The sequence below is a fragment of the Neofelis nebulosa genome, chromosome 4 (assembly GCF_028018385.1).
Source record: "Neofelis nebulosa isolate mNeoNeb1 chromosome 4, mNeoNeb1.pri, whole genome shotgun sequence".
NCBI lineage: Eukaryota > Metazoa > Chordata > Mammalia > Carnivora > Felidae > Neofelis > Neofelis nebulosa.
In genome coordinates, this window is record NC_080785.1 from 15,014,858 (window position 1) to 15,020,857 (window position 6,000).

At 51.5% G+C, this 6,000-nt stretch overlaps 1 long non-coding RNA gene across 1 annotated transcript in view; it reads left to right on the forward strand.

The window, feature by feature from the left end:
* Window positions 1-4,070, forward strand: part of LOC131508904 (uncharacterized) — a 161,947-nt gene extending 157,877 nt beyond the window's left edge. Inside the window, exons 5-6 of the long non-coding RNA XR_009260208.1 lie at window positions 1,032-1,186; window positions 2,122-4,070. This is a non-coding gene — a long non-coding RNA (uncharacterized LOC131508904). The remainder of the gene's footprint in view (window positions 1-1,031; window positions 1,187-2,121) is intronic.
* The last annotated feature ends 1,930 nt before the right edge of the window (window positions 4,071-6,000 follow it).

Consider the following 6,000-nt stretch of genomic DNA (forward strand, 5'->3'; position numbering starts at 1 on the left):
AAATGTAAGGCTGGATGACGTAGGAGGATGGCTAGCGGTCAGAACACCTAAGATCTGCTGGGCCCTGTGAAAAATATACTATCTCCTTTCAAAAGGAAAGGGAAGCCATTGAAGAAAAGGCTTCAAGCAGGGAAGTGACATGATGCTATTTGGGCCAACTCTATCCCATGTGGCTTCATCATTAAAATGAGCATGGAGCTCGTCAGATGACAGTCGAACAGCCACATGTCACCATCGCCCAGGTGCCCCAGTCACACAGTAGGGGCACCGAGGCAGTGCTACCGTTCAGACCTTGACTGTGTGTTTCGTCAGAGGGCGGGAGACGCACTTGACTCTAGGGCTGCTCTCGATATTGCTAATCAGACATGGCCCATCCTACCTCCTTCACATCTCAGCTTCTCTATCAATTTGTGTCGCCCATGATCTCAGCTTGTCAGATGTGAGCACTTTCTAAATTGTCATCCGATCTCTCCTGGCACTCCGCGTGGCTGAGTGTGGCTCCATGTTGATGATTAGGCATGGTTCTGCTTGTGAACGTGGAGAGTCAGCAGATGGCTTGACTGCCTTAAGGCAAGTCTTGGAGTTTCCAGGCAAGCTAGTGCCCAGAACAGCCATTTTTCACCTCCTATCAGTGGAGAGGGAACAGGCATTGTGAAGACAGACTGCATGCCCAGAAAGCAGAATTCATAATCCAGAGTGTGACAGCACAGTGCAATGGTATTCCAGTCAAGTCAGCACGATGAAGTCCCTACACAGAGTAGAGAGGGCACTGTGACATATGCATGGGGCCTAATAATGGGGATCCCCAAGCAGAAGATAATCAGAAGTTTTGGCAGCAGCTGCCTTCAAGGAAGTATATACGTGAGCGGGAGGTAGAATCCCAGGCCCCAGAACGGCAACATAGGAATAAGAATTGCGTCCTGGCGGGGGCGGGAACAGAAAGAGAATGGGGAGGAAAGGTGTTGTAACAAGGGGCCCCCACATCTCAAGGGCTTAACGCTACAGAATTCTATTTCTCATTCACCCAACAGTCCAAGTGCAGGCGTTCCGTGGGCAGCCTTCCACGCAGCGGATTTGGTGGACTCAGGCTCCTTCAATTTTGTGGCTCCGCCATCCACTACCCCTGAGATGCCCCTGCTGGGTCATCTGCAGCCAACTGGCTCAGGGGAAAAGCAAAGAAGAAAAGGTGAGCAGAAGGTTTTTACAGGTGGGGCCTGGGAGTGGCGTAAGCACTCCCACCTTCATACCCTTGGCCAGAGTTCAGGCACGGCCACACCTACCCGCAGAAGAGGCTGGAGGTGGAGTGGGCCCAGGAAAAAAAGAAAGGCAGTTTGGCAAACACACGGCATTCCTGCCACAGGGAGGTCCCATCTTGGGTATGTTCTCCGTCCAACGATTCCTGCCTAGGAAGCCAGCTACTAGAACAGGGTAGAAGGTGGAGCTATTGAGGCCCCCCAAAAGCCTAAGCCCAGCAGTCAGTTCAGGATCAGGGATAAAGAGCAACCAGCCTCTAAGATAATAGGGTGCTGCTATCTGACCGTTTTCCCTGCTCTCTCCCCAGCTGAGCCCATTTTCCGTAGCACCGGCTGCTAGCTGGGGTTCTGCTCTAGGTGGTGGCCGGGAGCTTGCCCACAGCTCCCTGGGGCCATTGGAGCCTTGTGTGATGCTCATCCGGACCCAACCAGACTAGACTGGTCCACTTCACTAGATCCTCTTAGAATGTGGTGCTGCTTGAACCAACTCCCCCCACCCCACTGGGCTATGAGAATCAGAAGTATTTGCTCTGCCAATAGAAGTCAACTTTGGTGCCTTGAGCATTCCATCAAGGCCTGCCTTTACTGGTCCCAGCTCCCTCCCCTCGTACTGGTCTGTGTACTGAGGTCCCTGCCTGCCTTTTACCTGTGCCACCTGACTTATGACAGGCCTTGTGTCATTCTATATTCTCACCCTCCCCTAACAGGCCAGGCTCTTTCCTGTGCCTTTCCAAAATGCAGAATGGATGTCACCTCCTCAAGGAAGCCTTCCGGGACTACCCGTGATGACGAGTTGCGTTTTTACGTCCTGCCATACCATCCCAGGCTTTCTCCATTGAAGTTGCCTGACTGCATATCTATACTCTAGGTGGAAGCCTTTCCAGAACAGAGGGCGGACCTGATTCAACAGTGTATCTCCAGTGGCAAGGAGAAAGCCTGCCTGTCACTCAGTAGGTGTTCACGACATGTTTGAGCGAATGAATGCCCGCCTGTGTTTCAGGTAGCAGCCACCAGATGGCAACAGTGTCCTTTGGGCTATGAAGGTAAACGGTAAGCTTTCTGCAAGAGCACCTGAAATAAATGGAGGTGGGTCCCCATAATCGCGGCACTTGGCTATTTTTCTAAAAAACATATCAGTTTATCGAAATACCCGCAAAGTCATTGCTCCAGCCAGACCTTGTGCGAGAGACACAGCAAACAAAATCCCGTAAGGAAAGGGAGAGGTAGGTACCTGTGCACCACGGAGTGCTTGAACCCTTAGTACCATTCTCCATGGGATCTCGGCATGGTATTACCTAACTCGAGGGCCCGAGAACACCCATTCAGACTCCTGAGCATTTGACGTGTCTGAAGCCATCCCAGCCTGACACCCTTGTGGCTGCCTGTGCCTGTTCCGGGTTCACTGGCTCTAATTTTACTTCCTTATCTTATCAGGGTTTTTACCAGGAGACCAGTTTGGCTGGAGAGGAAGGTTTATGAAGGTTCGTGAAAGATAAGGTTGGCGGTAGGGAGGGGCCGGCAGGGGAGGCCTCTGGATACCAGGCTGAGGAGTGTGGACTTTACCCCACACACGACAAAGTAGCTGGCAGGCTCTAGTGCCGCAGGCATGTGCACGTGCGTGTGCAGGCAGGCGGCGCGTGTGTGCATGAGTGAAAGGGGAGTGGAATGGGGAGGGACGGACAGGTACCAAACGGTGTCGGGAAGGATGGGTGATGGGGCTGGGGGGCAGCAAGGGAGGCCCGCGGGGGGTCACTGTAGCAACCTAAGGTATAGGGCTGAGGCACCAGACGGTGGGGGTGGCGGATGGCAGACGCCCAGATGGATTCAGGTAAGTTCTGCAGGGAGATCCACTAGAGGATTGGGTGATTGATTGGGAAGGACGGGGGGAGCCCAGAACCAAGCAAGGAGCTTCACTGTTGGACTAAACCCTGACCTTGTGCAAATTAGAAGAAGGCCTGTCTTTCCCAGGACACTTGGCTTCTACCTGCCACCAAACTGTCTTGCCTGCAAAGCTCCCAGGTGAATAGGCCCCTGAGGCAGCCAGTCCGTGCCCGCCCTGCTCCACGGTGGGGTGGGACCCCAGCATTCCAAGCCTGGCTGCGGGAGGCAGGGAGGGTATTTCTGAGAGAAATGGTTTAAGGAAAAGAGCATCCCGAGTCTCATACATCTCCAGTGCGGTGGTTCTCGAACGTCAGTGGGCATCAGACACACAGGGAGGGCTTGCTAAAACACAGGTCGCTGGGGGTCTGATTGCGTAGATCTGGGCTGGAGCCTGAGAACTTCCATTTTATACCAAATTCACTGGTGACACTGTTACTGCTGGTCCGGGACCACTCTTAGAGCCCTACCCAAACCAGATGAATCAGAATCCAGGTAGAAGAGCATCTCCTGGACATCTTTCTTCCACCCACACGTTAGATTCAAAGATAGCACCTCTGGGGGCAGCTCAGGTCTGAAGACGCGGCTGTATTTGAGCTGCAGGATATTGGCAAATTGTTTGGTTCCTATTGATGAATTTCCCCCATTTCATCTCTAATACTCCCCTTTTCCCCCAGGAGAGGCTTCAACTTCCCCTCTTTCCCTGACAGGAGTACCAGGCTGGCCCGAATTGTCCAGTCCTCCCTAACAAGCAAGGTGAACTGTGTCAAAACCTGCTTCTTTCATAATAAGTACCTGCCACTTTGCTTTTTCTAGCTCTTCTAGATATCTTTTAGAGATTCCAGAATTTTCTGTGGGCCGGACATGCCTGTTTACTGCTCACCTGCTGAATAGGAGCTACCGGTTCCCCTGACCCCCCCCCCCGCCCCGTCCCCTGTCATGAGCTCCTCCTACCCCAACCCGGGTCCCACCCCTGCCCTCTGCAGCCACCCAGTGCTTTGGAGTAGATGTCTGCCTTATCTGCCACCAAGGTTATTTGAGGTTCTGCAGGAACTAAAAAAAGTGTGTCCTTTCTCTCAATATGGTAGTAGAAAGAAGAGGTAACATAAGGTGTGTGTGGGATAGAAGTAAATATGGGTCTGAAAAACCCACATAATTATATAATGGAGAGATACTGCCAAGGTAAATTAATAAGAAAACAGTTGGGTGATGTTTACCGACAAAATCAGTTTGGGGTGTGTTATTCCCTGCATTTCCTTTGTCAAACGAGCTACAGATTGGAAGAATGTGTCTCCAAAGAGGCAACCCCCTCATGGAAGTGGCCATATTTTTCTGTCTGGTTCGTCAGGCTACCTAGAAACCAGGGAAATTGCCAAGGAAAGGCCTGGGAGCTACGTGGGGGCTCCACTGTCACTGGCTGCTTTGCTGGACACCTCTCTGTCTCTCTGGCTGGCTGGCTGTCTCCTGTCTGTCTTGCCATCTGTCCTGCTCCCCTATGTGACTCCCACAGGCTTGGAACAGCAAGGCCAGAGTTCTCAACTCTAACTCACAGTCCAAATGTGAATGCCTTGAATCTGCATTTTCTTACATGGAAACAGCTGGACGGTAAAATTGTGATTCAAACTGCGTCCATTGTCAGTATCATGGGGATGCCTCTCCTTTCCCGAAAAGTTTTGTAACTTGGTCCAGCCGGTTTGGATTTGAGACAGGATGCAGGCTCGTAACTGAGATCAGAGGAGCCATCACCCATTTAGGAAACGCTCTGGAACGTCTGCCAGGAGTTCTGGAACAGGGGCTAGGAGAAGAAGATGGATAAGAGAAGTGCCCTGTGCTCAGGGAGCTGGGACTCAGCGACCCAGGGTACCAGACTCTAATCAAGACCACAGGATGCAGTCTATATGAGGACTCTAGGTCAGTGCCAAGAATCACCCTCTTTGGAAAAGTCAGGAAAATCACAATCTTTGGAAACCAATGAAAGACTATAGGCACTTAGTCTAGTCTTTCGCCTTCATTATCCTGGGCACCTAGTCGACTGGTCTCTGCTTGAATTCCTCCAGTTCTGGGGAGCTCACGTCCTCTTGTTGTCAGGCTTCAGAACCTGTATCAGGTTTCCCCAAGGCTGTATTTCCCCTTGCCACTCCCACATCTGGTCTTTCACCTGATAGTGACAATCACCCTGTGATTTAAGCAGGGTCGTCGAGTGCCCACTTGACCAAGCAGTTACACTCAGTGTTGGTCAGGTTCAGTGAAATTTGGCAAAGACAATACTGACACTCTGGCTGCTGAACTCCTTGCCCAACATTTTTTTTTTTTTTTTTTTTTTAATCATACAGCTCTGCCATCATGTTGGGAGCAGTCCAGACTCCAGATTTCTGAATTTGAAACATAACCACGCTACTAACCTTCCCAGCAATCTGGGGGAGAAAGCAAAGGTTGGAACCATAGGCCCTAGAATTCCAACCTTCATGAAGAACAAGCCAATTGCCTGGGCTAGGGGCTAAGTCAATGGGGAAGACAGTGGAGGGTCAAAGGGAAGGCTACTCTTCATACTCTATCTAGAGATATGGAGTTAGAGGCTCTTTCTTCCTGTTTAGATGACCTCTCTGTAGTGAAGGGATGATGCCATCCCAGTGTTGTGGTGCCTGACCCAGGAGAGGTGGAGCAAAGGTGGTGCTGGAGGAAGGCTTTGGTCAAAGCCACGTGACCAAAGTGTGTGTACAAAAAGAACACCCATCCAGGGGGGGCCAGACAGAGAGATGACAGCCAGATCCACACCAACAGACTGGGGGCAGACACATCGCTTGTGCAGAGTGGACAGGAGGTAGGACCTAGGGAGCTCTCATTTTGCCTCTGCCTCATTTATCCTGGC